Genomic DNA, 18,095 nt, shown 5'->3' with positions numbered 1-18,095 from the left:
GTCAAAAAGAACATATCCAGATCAGTCATGAGGTACAATGCTATAAGTGATAGGATAATGTCCATGTGCCTACAGGGAAGCCCAGTTAATACCACTATTATTCAAGGGGATACTGCATGGTTTAAAATCTGGAAACCTGTGTGTCAGGGTTGTATCTTTTCACTACACTTAATCTAGATGCTGAGCAAACAGTCCAGGAAGCTGGATATATAAAGAAGAATGTAGCATCAGGATCCCAGGAAGACTCATGAATAATCTCAATGTAAAGGACACAACTGTGCTTGCAGAAAGCCAAAAAAATGGCTCAGGACAAGGCAGTGTTTTGTTCTGTTTTACACAGGGTCACTATGAGTTACTCAACTTTGGTATCAAGACTATAGTCACTAGCCCTATAAGACAACTGACACTTGAAATGGAGCTACCGTGACTGAACTGAACATTAAAATTTTTAAGTAGTTTCAGTATAAAATGGAGTCTTCGTGTGACTCTTTAGGAAAAGCATGAGACTGCTACCCACACAGTTTGAAGTTCAAACTTACCAGCCACTTCTAGAAAACCCAATACAGGGTTGTTCTGAATTGGAACCAACTCAGCAACATTTAATAACAAATACAAAATTAAAAAAATGATATTCCATTCAGTTATTGGAAACGTATTGGGGATGTTTGGAAAAAGTGGGTATGTGATTTTACTCTTTCAACTAAATTTTACAGACTCTAACATGCACACTGGAGTCTTGATGTGACACTGTGGGTTAAGGCACTGAACTGCAAAGTCGGTTTGAATTGCAAGGTTGGTGGTTCCAAATCACCAGCTGTTCCTTGGATGCCCTATGTTGTTATTGCTAAGTGCCATTGAGTCGATTCTGACCCATAGCGACCCTATATTGGGTTTCCAAGGAGCAGCTGGTGAGCTTGAACCACCAATCTTGCAGTTCAAAACGGCTTTGCAGTCTGGCGCATTAACATATAGCACCACACCAGTTCTCTAGAAAGCCCTATATAGGGTTGCTATTGGTCAGAACTGACTCTACAGCACTTAATAACAACAACATACACACCAGAGTGGTGTGGCACTGTAGGATAATGCACTGGACAGAAAGGTTGGTTTGAACCACAAGGTTGGTAGTTCAAACTCAGTAGATTCTCCTTAGAAACCCTACACAGTGTCTCTATGAGTTGAAACTGACTCAACAGCACTTAACAATAACAACAACAATATACAGATCAAATATTCTTGATATAAATTTAGTGTCCTTACTAAGATTAAAATACATAAGAGATTTCAAAGACATTAATTAAGAATTGAAATGACAATATGGACCTATGGAGTCACATAAAATAATGCTCAGATTAATTTTACCTGTTTGGCCTTAATGCTTTAATTTGGCTATGAGAAAGTTTCTAAATTAGCTATATGGCCGACATTATATGTCTGCTGGGTAGTGCTACTCTAAGCTTCAGTTTTGAATACACAAATGAACTGTGTTAGTTTGTCATAGATCATGCCATATGTAGAACAAGATATAATAAAACATGTTATAAGAATATATTGCTGTGTCTCTCAGTCTCTCTAGGCATCAAGGCATCAAAATCACAGAGGCCTGTGTTGTACATTGAGGAGGCAGTGATGGGTCAGTTGTATAATTCTCACCTTATGGGAGACCTGGGTTTGATTTCTGGCAAATGAATCTTATGCTCAGTTACCACTTGTTTATCAGTGGAGGCTTTTGTGTTGCTCTGATGCTGAACAGGTTTCAGTACTTTCAGACTAACATGAATTTGGAAGAAAGCGTTAGTGATCTATTTCTGAAAATGTTGTTGTTAAGTGCCATCCATCAATTCTGACTCATAGCGACTCCATATAGGGTTTCCAAGGAGCAGCTGGTGGGTTTCAACCTCCAGCCTTGCATTTAGCCATCCAGTGCTAATCCTACACTAAACCAGAGAAAATCATAATCTCACAATGGTTCATTCTGTAACTGGCCATAGGAATTGTGCATGACCATGCAGTATTTCCTTCTGCCTGTGCATGAGATTGCCATGAGACAGACTGACTTGATGGTAACTAGCAACAATGATTATTATACACTGGTTTGTTGTTGTTAAGTGCATCGAGGTGGTTTTGACATGTAGCAACTCTATACTCCGTTTCTGAGAAGCAGCTGGTGTGTTTGAACCATTAACCTTTTAGCTACCAGTTCAGTGCTTATCTGGCAGAGCCACTCCAAGGTTTCATTGTGTATTAGAGAACAGTATTATTTTAGGCAATTCTGTTCAGGGCGGGCTGCTAAAAGGCCATAACTCTATAGCACAGACTGCAGAGAAAATTAGGAAAGTGATCAGACAGACAAGCCATGACAAATACGGGCCCTAGAGTGAATTTTTTTGTAGAAGCTTTCCAAAACTAGATCATCCACACTTATATATACACACAAGACCCAAATTAAAAGCGGCTTGGCCCTTTGACTCAGAGAGACTCACTGATTCCATAAACAATTTAGACTTTATTATTTCAGCAGCTTTTAGGGTTTTCTTTTTGTCTGAGTCCATTATTACAAAGGTTTTCTGTTTGACTTTTTTATCACTCCTCTGTTTGTGAATCTCATATTCAATATTTGAAGTCTAGATTTTCCTTTCTTATTACTGACAGGGTAATATAGATATATTTTAGAGGAGCAAGGGAAACAAGATGAGTAAACATGAAAGTTAATGAAGAAAGCAAAGACAATACTGAGTGAGAGTTTAGTTATTATGATAATTTGGAAAAAGAATTGTTGCTGGTATTCTGATTTCATTTGATGCCTTTTTTTTGGTATTTTTCTATGGGGCTGCCTCTTCAAAATTGTTGATACTGTTGTTTAGGATCATCATGTCTCTAATTATTTTTCTTTGGAGACTAAAGAGAAAGAGACTGTTTTTTAAATGTGTGGGTATCTTAGTTATTTCGTACTACTGTAACAGAAATACCACAAGTGGGTGGCTCTAATAACCAGGAATGTGTTCTCTCACAGTTTAGGAGGCTAGAAGTCCAAACTCAGAGTACCAGCTCTAGGGTAAGACTTCCTTCCTCTCTTTTGGCTTTGGGGAAAACTTCTTGTCTCCTTTCAGCATCTGTAGGCCCAGTATTTCTTGGAGATATCCATACATCTTAGCATCAGTCTCTGCCTGAATCTAGGACTTTCACAGCACAGGGACCCCAGTCTAAAGGACTCATTCCACTTCCAGCTCTTCAGTCTTAGTGGTGCTAGTCTCCTCTTTCTCTAGCTCAAGTCTTTCTCCTTTTATTTAATGTAAATTAAACAGTGTTGCATGTCACATCCCACATCCTTGGGAATTTCCAATAACTACAATCAGGATGGTAATGGGATTAGTATGGTATGCCACACAAGCTACTCCTCAAAAACCCTGTATGGGTTCACTATGAGCTGGACAGCACTTAACAAAAACAATTCCACTCTTAGAGTCTTGGTGTGGCACTGTAGGCTAAGCACTGCAACCCAAGGTCAGTTTGAACCTCCAGGTCAGTGGTTCTAACTCACCAGCCATTCCTTAGAAACCCTATATAGGCTTGCTATGAGTCAGAACTGACTGGACAAAAACAACAATCCTGCCCTTAATCCATTTACCCCTTTATTACCTCATGGGGGATTTGTTAGGTGCAGTCAAGTTGGATCCTATTTACAACAAAATGAAACACTGCCTGATCCTGTTAGGGGTCTTCCTTTTTTTTCCTTTGTCCAATTTACCAAACAAGATGTTTTTCTTGAGGGACTGATCCCTTCTGATAGCATGTCTGAAATATGAGAGATGAGGTCTTACCGTCCTTACTTCTAAGGAGCATTCTGGCTGTACTTACTCTAACATAGATTTGTTTGTTTTTCTGGTAGTTCATGGTACTTCCATTATTCTTCACCAACACCATAGTTCAAATGCATCAATTATTCTGTGGTCTTCCTTATTCATTGTCCAAAGTTCACATGTATATGTGGTGATTGAAAATACTAAGACTTGGGTCAAGCACAACTTATTCCATTTGCATCATGGTGGTTAACTCAACTTCTAGTCACATTGTGAGTGCCTTCCAACCTGAGGGCCTCATCTTCTGGGACTGTCTGACAATATTCTGGTGCTATTCAAAACGTTTTCATTTTTTGGCACTGTATCTGACAATATTCCACTGCTATTCATAAGGTTTTCAATGGGTAAACATTCAGAAGTAGTCTGCCTCTTCTTCCTCCTATTCTGTCTTAGTCTGGAAACTCAACTAAAACCTGTCCACCATGACTGACCCTGTTGGCATTTAAAATACCAGCGACATAATTTCTAGCATCACAGCTAAAGGCATGCCACCACTCTACAACACACTGACAGATGAGTTGTGGCTTGCTTGTTATGTGAAACTGGAAACTATGCCTTTTGTTTTTAAAATACCAGCAGCATCACCCCAGGTAGATATGTTTCACTGGAGTTTCACTGTAGATGACTGCTCACAAACTCAATTGCTACTCACTAAAGTTGAATGTAGAACATTGTCTTTGTGTATTATGTTATATTATTGATATTGTAGAATTGTGTCTGTAATAGTACTTACCTTTGTTGTCTATAACTCTTGTGTACTTCTCTGTGTTTTCCTTTTCCATGTGATGTTGTACTGACCACTCCCTTGTAATGTATATTGCTTGTCCCTTCCCCCTGGTGTGGTGCTAAGAGGTAAAGCACTGGACTGCAAGACCAGTTTGAACCACAAGGTCATTGGTTCAAACTCCCCAGCCACTCCTTGGAAAGCCTATACAGGTTCACTATGAGTTAGAAATGGCTTGACTGCATTTAACAACAACTAAGTTAATGCACATCTACCCTGTAGTTAGTGATTAAGCTCCATTCTACTTCAGTCCCTGGTACCTTTCAAAGAATTATTCTTTCTTTGAGTAAGCTTTTCCTTGACTTATGAGAGTGGACTCATACAATGTCTGCCCTTTTGTGATTTAATTATCTCACTAGGCATAATGTCCTCCAGGTTCATCAAGATTTTTGAGACATTTTGCAATTTTTTTTTAATATCACATAATTTTTCATTGTGTGTATATACCATAGTTTGCTTATCCATTCATTTGTTGATGGGTGCTTAAATTGTTTCCATCTTTTTGCTATTGTGAAAAATGCTGTAATGAATGTGGCTATTATTTATTTAGGATGTATACCTGCTAGTGGGATTACTAAATCAAATGGTCTATTTCCCTATAATTTTCCATAATAGTTGACCATTGTATAATCCCACCAACTGCATTTGAGAGTTCTGTTCTTTCCACACTCTTGCTGGTATTTGTTCTCTGTATTATTGAGATTTGCTATTATTGCTGGGGTGAGGTTATACTTCATTGTTATTTTCCTCTCTAATGGTTACATATCATGAGTGATTCTCATATCTGATGGCTATTTGAATGTCTTATTTAGTGAAGTCTCTGCTTGTATCCTCTGTCCATTGTAAAATTGAATTGTATGTGTTTGTGTTGGTGAGGTGTTGAAGATTTCTATACATTTTAGAGATTATGTCAGAATTTGTTGGTTATGTTATTTCCAAAAATTCCCCCAGTCTGTAAGTTCATTTTTTTTTTTTTTTTTTTACTCTTTTAAAGAAATCTTGATGCATGTAAGTAAATTTTTAAAAGGTCCCAATCATCTAGTTTATTTTCCGCTGTTTTTACATTTTTGATTATTGGTGGTGTTGCTAAGTGCTATCAAGTGGATTCTGACTCAGAGCAACCAGTATAGGGTTTGATAGCCTATTTATACCAGAAGTTAGGACTCCCTAAGTTTGTCTCCATCTGTCTTTATCTTTGTAAGCTTAAGGTTTGACATTTGGGTCTTTGATCCATCCTGAGTTAGTTTTGCATATGGTGTGAGGTATGAATCTTGTTTCATTTCATTTTAGCAAATGGACATTCAGCAAATAGACATTCAGCAAATGAATATCCAGTTTAGCCAGTATCATTTGTTAAAGAGACTGCCTTTTCCACTTTAATATGGATTTTACCCTGTGTCTACTATCAGTTGTCTATCCCACCCACTGCTGTGGAATTGATTTGAATTTACAGGACAGAGTTGAACTGTTGCATCAAGTTTTTAAGATTGTAAATCTTTATGGGAGCAGAAAGCCTCATCTTTCTTCCATTGAGTGGCTGATGGGTTTGAATTACTGATACTGCAGTTAGCAGTCTAATGCTTAATCCACAGCACTACCAGGGCTCCTTTATAGATGGAAGGATTTATTTCTGTGCTCTTAGTTCTGTTTTATTGCTATAACAGTATCAGACTCTTTTGAGTACGATGACTGTATAATATGATTTGAGAATGAAAAGGGTAAGAGCCCCTACTTTGTTCTTCTTTAGTAGTGCTTTCCTCATCTGTAGTTGCCTTCCTTTTCATATAATGTTAGTGATTTGTATTTCTATCTCCTTAAAGAATGTTGAGGAGTCCCAGTGTGGTGCTGTTGGATAAGCACTGGACAGCTAATCATTTTTCTGAATTTCTTCTCAGGCATTTCCAAGGCCCAATCGCAGGTCAGTAGTTTAAACTCACCAGACACTTCTTAGAAACCCTATACAGAGTCATTATGAGCCAGAACCACCTCAATGGCATGTAACAACATCAACAGCAAAGAATGTTGATGAAATCTGGATCAGGATTTCATTATATTTGTAGATTACTTTAGGTGGTATTGACATTTTAGCAATGTTAAGTTTTCCTATACATGGTGTATTCTTTCATTTGTGTAGGTCTCTTTTAGTTTCTTGCAGTAGGTTTTGTAGTCTTATTTGTGTAAATATTTTTGGTTAGGTTGAGGTTGGTGGTTCAAGCTCACTAGCTGCTCCTTGGAAACCCTATACAGGGTCACTATGGGTCAGAATCGACTTGATGGCACTTAACAACAAAAACATTCATAAATATTTTAGATTTTTGGTAGCTATTTTAAATGGTATTGTTTTCCTTATTTCCTTTTCAGAGTTCTTTGTTGATGTAGAAGGATCTGACTAATTGTGTATGTTGATTTTGTACCCTGTCACTTTGCTGAATCTTTCAGTCATTTCCAGTAGTATTCTTGCTTAACATCTGAACTTTTCTTTGTATAGGATTATATGATCTGCAAATATGAATTTTATTTCATCTTTGGATCCTTATATGTGGATGTCTTATATTTCCATTTCTTGCTTTATACAATGTTGAATAGTAGCAGTGATAGAGGTCATCCTTATTTGGCTCTCACTCATAAAAGGAATGCTGTCAGTCTTGCTTTCTTGAGAATTATGTTGTTCATTGGTTTTGCTTATAGTCCCTTAATGACATTGATAAATTCACCCTCTATTCTTATTTTGCTGACAGTTTCTTATCAGGAATGATTGTTGGATTTTTATCAAATATCTTTTCTGCATTGACTGATATGTTCATGTTGTTTATTTCCTGTGTTCTATATATGTAGGAATGTGCTGATTGTTTTTCTAATGTTGAACCATCTTTGCATATCTGCTTTGAATCTCACTTGGGCATGATGTGTGTTATATGTTTGATGAGGTTCTGGATTCTACTGATTAGGATTTTGTTGAAGATTTTTGTGTCTATGTTCAGGAGATATATTGGTATATAATTTTATTTTTTAGTGATGTCTTTAACATGCTTTGGGATCAGGGTTATGCTTGCTTTATAAAATGAATCCTTTTCTTTATATGTTCTGGAATAGTTTGAGTAGATTTGATGTCAACTGTTCCATAAATGTTTGGTAGGATGTTCTTGTGAAATCTGGGACAGGACATTTTGTTGTTGTTGTTGGGAGTTATTTAGGTCATTGGATTTTTGTTATTTTTTGAGTGCATAATACTTTTTACTATTGTAATGAAGATAGTTAAAATGTTTTAGCTACATTTTGTGTACTTAATGGGGTCTTTGTATACTATAACAGTGTTTGGAATTTGTTTTTAGGTGTCATTCACTCAGTTCTGACTCATACAGACCCAATGCACAACAGAACAAAACACTGCCTGTTCCTGTGCAATATCACAATTGTTATGTTTGAGCCTATTGTTGTTGCTTGCCACTGTGTCAGTTATCCTGTTGGTGGTCTTACTCTACTCTTTTTCACTGACCCTCCATTTTACCAAACATAATGTTTTTCTCCAGGAACTGGCCCCTCCTGATAACATATCTGAAGTATGAGAGACAAAAATCTCACTATCATGGCTTTTCAGGAGTATTTTGGCTATACATCTTCCAAGCCAGATTTGTTTGTTCTTCTGGTATAGTACTTTCAATATATTTTGCCAACACCATAGCTCAAATGCATCAATTAATCTCCAGTCTTCCTTATTCATTGTCCAACTTTCATATGTATATTTGGCTACTGCAAATACCATGGCTTGGGTCAGGTGCACTTTGGTCCTCTAACTGATATCTTTGCTTTTGAATACTTCAAAGAGGTCTTATGCAGCAGATTTTTTTCCCCCATGATTTTGAATTTTATTATGGAAGTTAACATGTTACAATTCAGGATCAGAAATATTCTGTGCACAGTTCTTCCAGCCAGGATAGCCTCTTCCCAGACAAGCCTGCAGATAGGCCTGTGTCTGGTCCTTGCTTGGCCTCTCAGCCAGGTGGTCCACTGGCCTCTGCCAAGCTTGGGCGATATTACAATGTTCTTTAGGGCTGCTGATAAATGCCAAAGGGCATGCCACTCTTTCATAATCCTCAGCTTGAAGGGGCTTACTTTAGCTCTAGTTAGTAACCCTAGCTCCTCCAATTAAGTGCCTGAAGGCACCCCACTTCACAAATGAGCTCCTGCCCAAATGCACTAACTTTACTCATTCCATAGTCTGGGAAGCCTCACACTTTGTCTCCAGCTCTGGCTCTTGGCCCTGCTTTTCACTGTTGTTACAGCTTTCTGCCCCTATATCAAAGAGGTTGAATGTACAGGAATCTCAGTATCCAAATAATGTACTCTGCTCCTTGCTCTTCTTTTTGATGATAGTAAAGTTCCCTCCCTCCTGCTTCAGAACTTCATTGAAAGAGGAAACACGCCTAATCTGCAGGGTCCACTCAATTGTTTGATGGGAGTAACAAAAGCTATGACTTGTTGTTAGGTGCATGTGCCATTGTTAGGTGCATGTGCCATTTTCAACACATAGTGGTCCTGTGCACAACAGAATGAATTACTACCAGGTCCTGTGCGATCCTCACAATTGTTACACTTGAGTTTGTTGCTGCTGCCACTGTACCAATCCATATCATTAGAGGTCTTCCTCTTTTTCATTGACCCTACACCTTTGTGGTGCTCTGGGTTAATGAGCGGAACTGCAAAGCTGGTTTAAACCACAAGGTCAGTGGTTCAAGCTCACCAGCTGCTCCTCAGAAACCTATACTGGGTCGTTATGGGTTGGCACTGACTTGACGACACTTAGCAATAACAGCAACACACTTTACTTAGCATAATGTCCTTCTCCAAGAACTGGCCCTTCCTGATAATATGTCTAAAGTATGACAGGTGAAGTCTCACCATCCTGGCTTCTAAGAAGCATTCTCTGGCTATACTTCTTCCAACAAAGATTTGAAACTGTGTTTCCATATTCTTCTCTAACACCACAACTCAAATGCATCAATATTTCTGTGATTTCCCTTTTTCTTTGTCCAATTTTCATATTCACTTATGAGGTAATGGGAAATATCATGGGTTGAGTCAGGTACACCTTAGTCCTCAAACTGATCTCTTTGCTCTTGAACACTTTCAAGAAGTCTTGTAAAGCAAATTTGCCTTATGAAATATATCATTTCATTTCTTGACTACTGCTTCCATGTGTTCTGATAATGGATCCAAACAAAATGAAGTCTGACAACTTCATAATTTTTGCTATCATGATCTTGTTTATTGATCCATTGGTGAGGATTTTTATTTTCTTTTCACTGAGGTACAATCCATACTGAAGAATGTGGTCTTTGATCCTCAGCAGTAAGTATCTTAATTCCTCTTTGCTTTCAGCAAACAAGTTTGTGTCATCTGCATATTGCAGGTTGTTAATGAGTCTTCCTCCAATTTTGAAGCCATGTTCTTCGTATAATCCAGCTTCTTAATTTATATGCATAGCATACAGATTGAATAAGTATGGTGAAAAAAGTACAATAATTTAAAACCATTGTTCAATTTGAATGACAGCCACTGGGACTGTGAACATTACTCATGAGCACATTTAATCTCTAGTATACTCATCCTTTGCAATGTTACCCATTGTTTGTCATGACTCATACAGTGAAAAGCCTTTGAATAGTCAAGAAAGCATAAGTAAACATCTTTCTGGTATTCTCTGGTTTCAGCCAAGATCCATCTGACATCAGGAATAATATGCCTAGTTCCATGTTCTCTTCTGAGTTTCTGGTAATTCCCGGTCAATATACTGTGGTAGTCATTTTTTAATTATCTTCAGCAAAATTTTACTTGCATGTGAAATTTATGATACTGCTCTATGAGTTTCACATTCTGTTGGGTCACCTCGATTTGGAATGGGCACAAGTATGAATTCTCTTGCAATCAATAGGCCAGGTAGCTGGCTTCCAAATTTCTTGCCTTAGATGAGTAAGTGCCCCCACTGCTCCACAGTATTCTCTCACCCTACTTATTCAATCTGTATTCTGAACAAATAATTTGAGAAGCTGGATTATATGAAGAAGAACATGGCACTAGGATTGGAGGAAGGCTCATTAACAACTGGCAATATGCAGGTGCTCTAAACTTACTTGATGAAAGCAAGAAGGACATATAATACTTACTGATAAAGATCAAAGATCACAGTCTTCTGTACAGGTTACATCTCAGAAAACAAAAATCCTCATTACTGGAGCAATAAATAATAACATGATAAATGGAGAAAATATTGAAGTTGTAAAAGACTTCATTTTGCTTGGATTCACCACCAAACTCATGGAAGCAGCATTCAAGAAATCAACATATTGCGTTAGGCAAATCTGCTGCACAAGACCTCTTTAAAGTGTCTAAGAGTATATAAGTCAGTTTGAGGTACGCTGGACTCAAGCCATGGTATTTTCAATATTCTCATATATATTTGAAAGTTGCACAGTGAATAAGGTAGATCTTAGAATAATTGATGCATTTGAGTTCTGGTGTTGGAGAAGAATATTAAGGATACCATGGACTGCCAGAAGAACAAACAAATCTGTGTTGTTGTTGTTGTTAGGTGCCATCGAGTCGGTACTGACTCATAGCAACCTTATGCACAACAGAATTAAACACTGCCTGATCCTGGGCCAGAAGAAGTATAATTAGACTGCTCCTTAAAAGTCAAGATGGCCAGACTTCTCTCATACTTTGGACATATTATCAGATTGGACCAGTCTCTGGAGAAGGACATCATGCTTGGTAAAATGGAGAGTCAGAAAAAAGGTGGAGAGCCCCAACGAGATGGACTAGTAGCAGCAGCAGTGAACTAAAGCATAGCTGCAATTGTGAGGATCACGCAGTACTCGGCATTGTTTCCTTGTGTTGTACATAGGGTTGCCATGGGTCAGAAGCAACTCGACAGCACCTAACAACAAGGAGTAAAGATTGAAATGTAACTAAGGATTAAAGATGTTCCTATCTTGTTGTTGTTGTTGTTACATGCCGTGGAGTCGGTTCCGACTTATAGTGACCCTGCACAGGTTTCCGAGGCTGTAAATCTTTATGGGAGCAGAACGCCTCATCTTTCTCCCCTGGAACCGCTGGTCGTTTAGTAGATTCAAATTACTACCCTTAGTTTCCCTTGGGGACATGGTCTGACTCCATTTTATGAGAATAGTTTAGAAAAGCTTGCTCTGTAGCCCTGAATCTTGCATCTGGCTAATTAAATGTGACTTCCAGTTAATGGGACTTTTGACCCATCACCTGACCTAATTCACTAGCTCCGGAAGCATTGTGTATCAGCAACCTGTCATCTGACCTGCCTTTATGGGTTTCGTAGCTCCTGAGACAACATAGGTAAAAAGATTCCTCCAGACTTATTGCTGAACTTAGGACTTGCCAGCTTTCATAATTGTGTGAGACATTTCTTTTGACAGTTTGAGTTTTGTGAGACAGTGCAGCATGTTATAGAACTCAGAGACTTAAGGGAAGGGTGGAGTAGTGATTGAAATTAAAGACTATGGTGGTGTATAACATATCGGAAAAGTCAAACTGTTGGGATATCTTTAATTTCTAACTCATAGGAACTAGCCTTGTGCTATTCTTTCTAAATTAAATTACTCATGCAACCATATTGTTGGTGTTAAGTGCTACTGTATAGGGTTTCTGAGGAGCAGCTTGTGCGTTTAAACAGCTGACCTTATGGCTTGCAGTCCAGTGCTGATCTTACAGCCCCACACCAGATACTATGACAAATAAGTCTCAAAAATTAAAAACAAACATTATACAGCAAATTTTACAAAGTATGTTCTCTGACCATAAAACTAGAAATCAGCAATAGGAAAAATCAGGAAAACACACACATACACCACATGGAAACTAAATCACACTACTAAAAAAAATGACTGGATCATAGAAGCAAACAAAAATGAAATAAAAAATATTCCTAGAATTAAACAAAAATGACAACACAACATTTCAAAACATTTGAGACTTAGTAAAAGCAAGAGTCAGATGAAAAGTCATGTCAGTAAATGCCTACATAAAAAAAAAAAAAAAAAAAAAAAAGAGGAGATTCAAAACTTTTAACTTAAATTGACACCTTAAGCAAATAGAAGAGGAAGAGCAAAAGAACCCAAAATCTACAAGGGAAAAGGACATAACAGTGTTGTTGTTGTTAGGTGCCATAAAGTCGGTACCAACTCATAGCAACCCTATGCACAGCAGAATGAAACACTGCCCAATCCTGGCCCAAACCTCACTAATGTTGCCACGCTTGAGTCCATCGATGCTGCCACTTAGCCAATCCATCTCATTGGGGATCTTCCTCTTTGTCTCTGACCCTCCACCTTACCAAACATGATATCCTTCTCCAGCGACTGGTCCCTCCTGACAATATGCCCGAAGTATGAGAGATGAAGTTTGGCCAACCTGGCCTCCAAGGAGCACTCTGGCTGCATTGCTTCCAAAACGGATTTATTAGTTCTTTTGGAAGCCCATGGCACTTTCAATATTCTCCTCTAACACCATAACTCAAAAGCATCAATTCTTCTAAGGTCTTCCTTATTCACTGTCCAACTTTTGCATGCATATGAGGTTATTGAAACTATCATGGCTTGGGTCAGGCACACTTTAGTCCTCAAGCTGACGTCTTTGCTCTTCAACACTGTAAAATGGTCTTGTAAAACATATTTGCCAAATGCAATATGTCGTTTGATCTCTTGACTGCTGCTTCCATGAGTGTTGATAGTTGATCCAAGAAGAATGAAGTCCTTGACAACTTCAATCTTTTCTCTGTTGATAAGAATGATGTTTATTGGTCCAGTGGTAAGGATTTTTGTTTTCTTGACATTGAGATGTAATCCATACAGAAGGCTGTGCTCTTTGATCTTCATCTGTAAATGTTTTAAGTCCTCTTCACTTTCAGCAAGCAAGGTTGTATCATCTGCATATCGCAGGTTGTTAATGAGGCTTCTTCCAATCTTGATGCCACATTTTTCTTCATATAATCAAGCTTGTCAGATAAAATATTAGGCAGAAATAATTAGGAAAACAATATAAATAAAAAAAAATCAGAAATTTGATTTTTGAAAGGATCAATAAAATAACCACTAGCAAGACTGATGAAAGAAAACAATGAAAAAACAAACAAACAAACAAACTACAAAACAGAAGAGGCAAATAACCAAATTAAGAAAATAAATTGGTGACATTGCAACCAATCCAGCAAAGACAAAGAACATAATTGATTAGTATGAAAAATCATACTCCTAAAAATTAAAATCCTAGATGAAATGGACAAATTCCTAGAAACACACTACCCACCAAAACTAACACACACAGAGGAAGAAAATATAAACAGATCCATTACAAGAGAAGAGATGTAATATGTCATTAAAACCAAACAAACTAAAAACAACAGCAAAAACGGTTAGCAATGAGGTGGCGGGTTGCCACAGACCAGTGCTTGATTTGGTGCTGAGTCAATTGCAGCTGAGAAGTCTGGACCTAGCAGATTTGTATTTCACTGTTTCCTCTACCTGCTTCCAGTTGTCTTTAGCATAGAGAACTAGAACCACTGTCCTGGGAAGGAGCTTCAGCATACGGATGCAAGCAGAGGTTCCAGGAATAAAAAGCTGACACTCTTTCAAGCCTATGCCCTTGGGACCATTTCCAACTTTATGTCTACTCTTCTGACTTTTCCTATTTATAAGGTTTTGTGCCAGCAACAGATCCATGCTGCAGCAGTGTCAGAGGCTGTGAGGCAGCTTTGGCATGAAGATTCTCAATACTTCTACTGAAGAATCTACTCCCCTCTTCTCTCCAAGACATTGTAAGGGACTCTGCTGTTTGGGAACTATAATTACCCTATTGGCCCACACTCCCTGGGATACTGCTGGGCAGCTGGGCTCATGTCTGGTGTGGTAGAGGCTGTGATACTGAGCTGCTTAGAAAGAGTACAGTATGTACTCCAGGATGGTCCAGCAAATAAGTCTGTTTCCCTAGTACCCTAGCATCCTTAAAGAATTCAATTCTTGGGGGACTTGGGGGTGGTTGTCACTGGCTACTATTGGTGTTTCTGGACTGTCCTTGTCAGGAAAAGCCTGGGGACTGCTCTGTACTTCGCCTTTAAGGACCTTATTTAAGAAGTCCTAACAGATCAATACCTGCTCCATTCATTTCCTGCCTTGGCATCTGGTAGGGTCAATAGAACAACTACCTGCCTAATTCTGTATCCTCTGATTGTGCTGGTTGCTAATAGGCAGCCCCCTATTGGCTGACAGTACATGCCTAGTCTGTGGGTCTCTGCTCAGGATGTGGTACACTCAAGGCTAAGAGTTGTCCCTGTTCTACTGTGGAGTTACCTGGTCATCGTGTGGTCCAGTGTGACATGGGGCATCACAACTGCTATCCATGACTTCCAATAAAGGAAATCTTACTCCTAGGAAGAGTTAAAAGACTAACCAGCAGCAGGAAGTGTGGCCAAGCCATCTTTGCTATTCTAAAGCCCTCCCTGGTTAGTTCTATGAAGCTTTCTTCTTTAGCTTGGTTGCTTAATACAGCCACTCATTAGTATCTGTGAATCAACATTTCATGGATGAAGCTCCCTACTACCAGCTTGTTGGGCAGAAACAAAACCCAACAAGATTCCTTGAACAGAAAGAGAAATGTATCCCAGTCTAAGCAAAACTTTTATCACCTCAGACCCAGCAGGCCTTTAAATAGCTTGTAATCCAGATAAAATATCCTTCTCCTTGAGAATAAATGAAAAGTTAATAGGATGTTCTTGATCAGGCACTGTGAGGTTTAGAGCCCTTCCAGTTGTCCTCCAGACTACATTGAAGGCATGGAGACTAAGAAGTATTGTTTTAAAGAGCTACCCTTGACTCTTAGTACTTCTCAGATGGTAACATTTCCACGATATTGTTCACAACTCCTACCACTATCTCTGTCACTTTTCAAGGCTATGGGTCTTAGTTTCAGACCTTCTGCTGTGGCTATAAATCCTAAACTAGACTTGCCTAAGGATCTCTGGTAGTGTAGTGGTAACAAATTGGGCTGCTAATGTCAAGGTCAGCAGTTTGAAACTACCAGCTGTTCTGTGGGAAAAAAGATGAGGCTTTCTGCTCCCACAAAGATTTATAGCCACAGAAACCCTGTACAGGGTCACTATGAGTCAGAACCGACTCCATGACATATAACAACAACAAATAAACTCCCATGTGGTGCTGTAGGATAAGAACTGGACAGCAAGATCAGTTTGTACTGCTAGTTCTGCAGTTCAGATCTACCAGCCACTCCTTAAAAAACCTATACAGGGTGGCTGTGAGTTGGAACTAACTCAATGACACTTCACAACAAACAAATCAAAAGGAATCCTGGTGGCATAGTGGGTTAAGTATTTGGCTGCTAACTACAAGGTCAGTGATTCAAACCTACCAGTTACTCCAAGGGAGAAAGATGAAGCTGTCTGCTTCTGTAAAGATTTATAGTCTTAGAAATCTTGTGGGAAGTTCTAGTTGTCCTATAAGGTCGTTATGAGTTGGTATCAACTTGGTGGTTAGTGGTGTGCCATTGAATCAGTTCCAACTCATAGTGACCCTGTGTAGTGTTTCCATGGAACAACTGGTAGTTAAGCACTGCTGACTTTGAGGTGAGTAGCCTGACTCATAACCACTAAGTTAGCAGAGCTCCTTTACAAAAACTGCTGAGGCTGCAGATGGGTATGGAAAGAGGTGTGGTCTCTGGATAGAAAAAAATAAGAGAACTTGAGGGAAGTGATTTAATTGCATACAAAAGAGGACAATCTCCTGTAGATTGTTGCTAGGACAATTGTTATTGGTTGGTTGGTTGGTTATGTGCCGTGGAGTAGGTTCTGACTCTTAGCAACCCTGTACAGGGTTTCCGAGGCTGTAAATCTTTACAGTTCTCCCCAGGAGCAGCTGGTATTTTGGTTTGCAGATGGATTCATAACCACTACACTACCAGAGCTCCTAGGACATTTGTTATAGCAAGGTGATAACATTGCCTTAGGAACAACTTGTTTTTCTATAAGAAATCCGGAAATGAAATGATCCTATCTCTTTGCAAGTAATTGCATATTTTGTCAATGTGGATAAATATAGTTACCATGGTACAGATTACAGGTCAGAAATCTTAGCTTGTCTTGAAAATCATTAAAAATAGTGTGGTGCTGTAGGATAAAGCACTGGACCCCAAGGTCAGTTTGAATCACCAGATTGGCAGTTCAAAACTCACCAGTCACTCCTTGGAAATGCTATACAGGGTCACCATGAGTCAGAACCAACTTGACAGCACTTAACAACAACATATATTTTTCAGCGTTTCATCACACTATTTCCAATTGAGCAAACCCTACATACCAGTCAAACTGGACTATTGTTCTCTCCTTAAGCATGCCATGAAGTTTCCCATGACCATGTTTTGGCCCACACTATTCTGTCTTCCAGAGTCCCGGTATGGCATTGCAAAATAATATGCTAGACCACAAGGTCAGTTTGAATTGCAAGACTGGCAGTTCAAACTTATCATCTGCTCTTTGGAAACCCTATACAGGGTCACTATGAGTCAGAACTGACTTGATGGGGCTTACCAATAACAATAATTCTTTCTACCAACAGTGTCCTTTCTCTGCATACCATTCTGCAGAATCCACCCAGGTCCTCAAGACTTGGCTCAGATACCCCATTGTCTGTGGAGTCTTTTCTGATTACCCAGACTGAATGTGGTATTAGTCTCTTATGATGCCCCTTTCTAGTAACATTTTAAATATGTCTTATGGCCCTGACCTCATGTGGTTCTGTATTCTTCTTGGTGTATTTGAATACCTTCTCTTGTAAAACTCATTAAGAGCAGGGATTTTTTTAGGCATTTTTAAATCCCCCAGTGTGCCTACGTGTTTAATAAATGTTAACTGAATTATTGAATTGATTATTAAACTGTGATCTGGCCTGTATCCTCAGAGCACTATCCCTTGTACATGAAGATGATGTTATTGAAACACTGTTAGCAAGTCCCATGCCCTCAGGATGTATTTTTTTATTTTCTTTTAGTATTAGGATTTCATTTTGTGTTAATAATGATGATTATGATGATAATACATTACACTCTTTCAACTGGAAACAAAAAGCAAGTAACTGTCAACAGCAAAAACAAAAAGTCCAGAAATAAATGATTACATTGGAGATTCTAAACATTCAGAGAAGAGCTGATACTAATCCAACTCCATCTCTTCAGAAGCAGAGAATAGGAAGGAACACTATTGAATTCTTGTAAAAAGTCCTCATAATCCTGATAAATAAACCAAAGACATCTTACACACACACACACACACACACACACACACATACAGACTAATATCAATTATGAGGAGTCGGAGTCCTGGTGTGGTGCTGTGGATTAATGTGCTAGACTGAAAC

The 18,095-nt window shown here is 38.7% G+C and overlaps 1 pseudogene; it reads left to right on the top strand.

The window, feature by feature from the left end:
- Nucleotides 1-15,119, top strand: part of LOC102835760 — an 87,000-nt pseudogene extending 71,881 nt beyond the window's left edge.
- Nucleotides 15,120-18,095: the final 2,976 nt, after the last annotated feature.

The sequence above is a fragment of the Chrysochloris asiatica genome, unplaced genomic scaffold (genome assembly GCF_000296735.1).
Source record: "Chrysochloris asiatica unplaced genomic scaffold, ChrAsi1.0 scaffold00208, whole genome shotgun sequence".
In the NCBI taxonomy this organism is placed as follows: domain Eukaryota; kingdom Metazoa; phylum Chordata; class Mammalia; order Afrosoricida; family Chrysochloridae; genus Chrysochloris; species Chrysochloris asiatica.
This window is presented reverse-complemented; position numbering and strand designations above follow the sequence as displayed.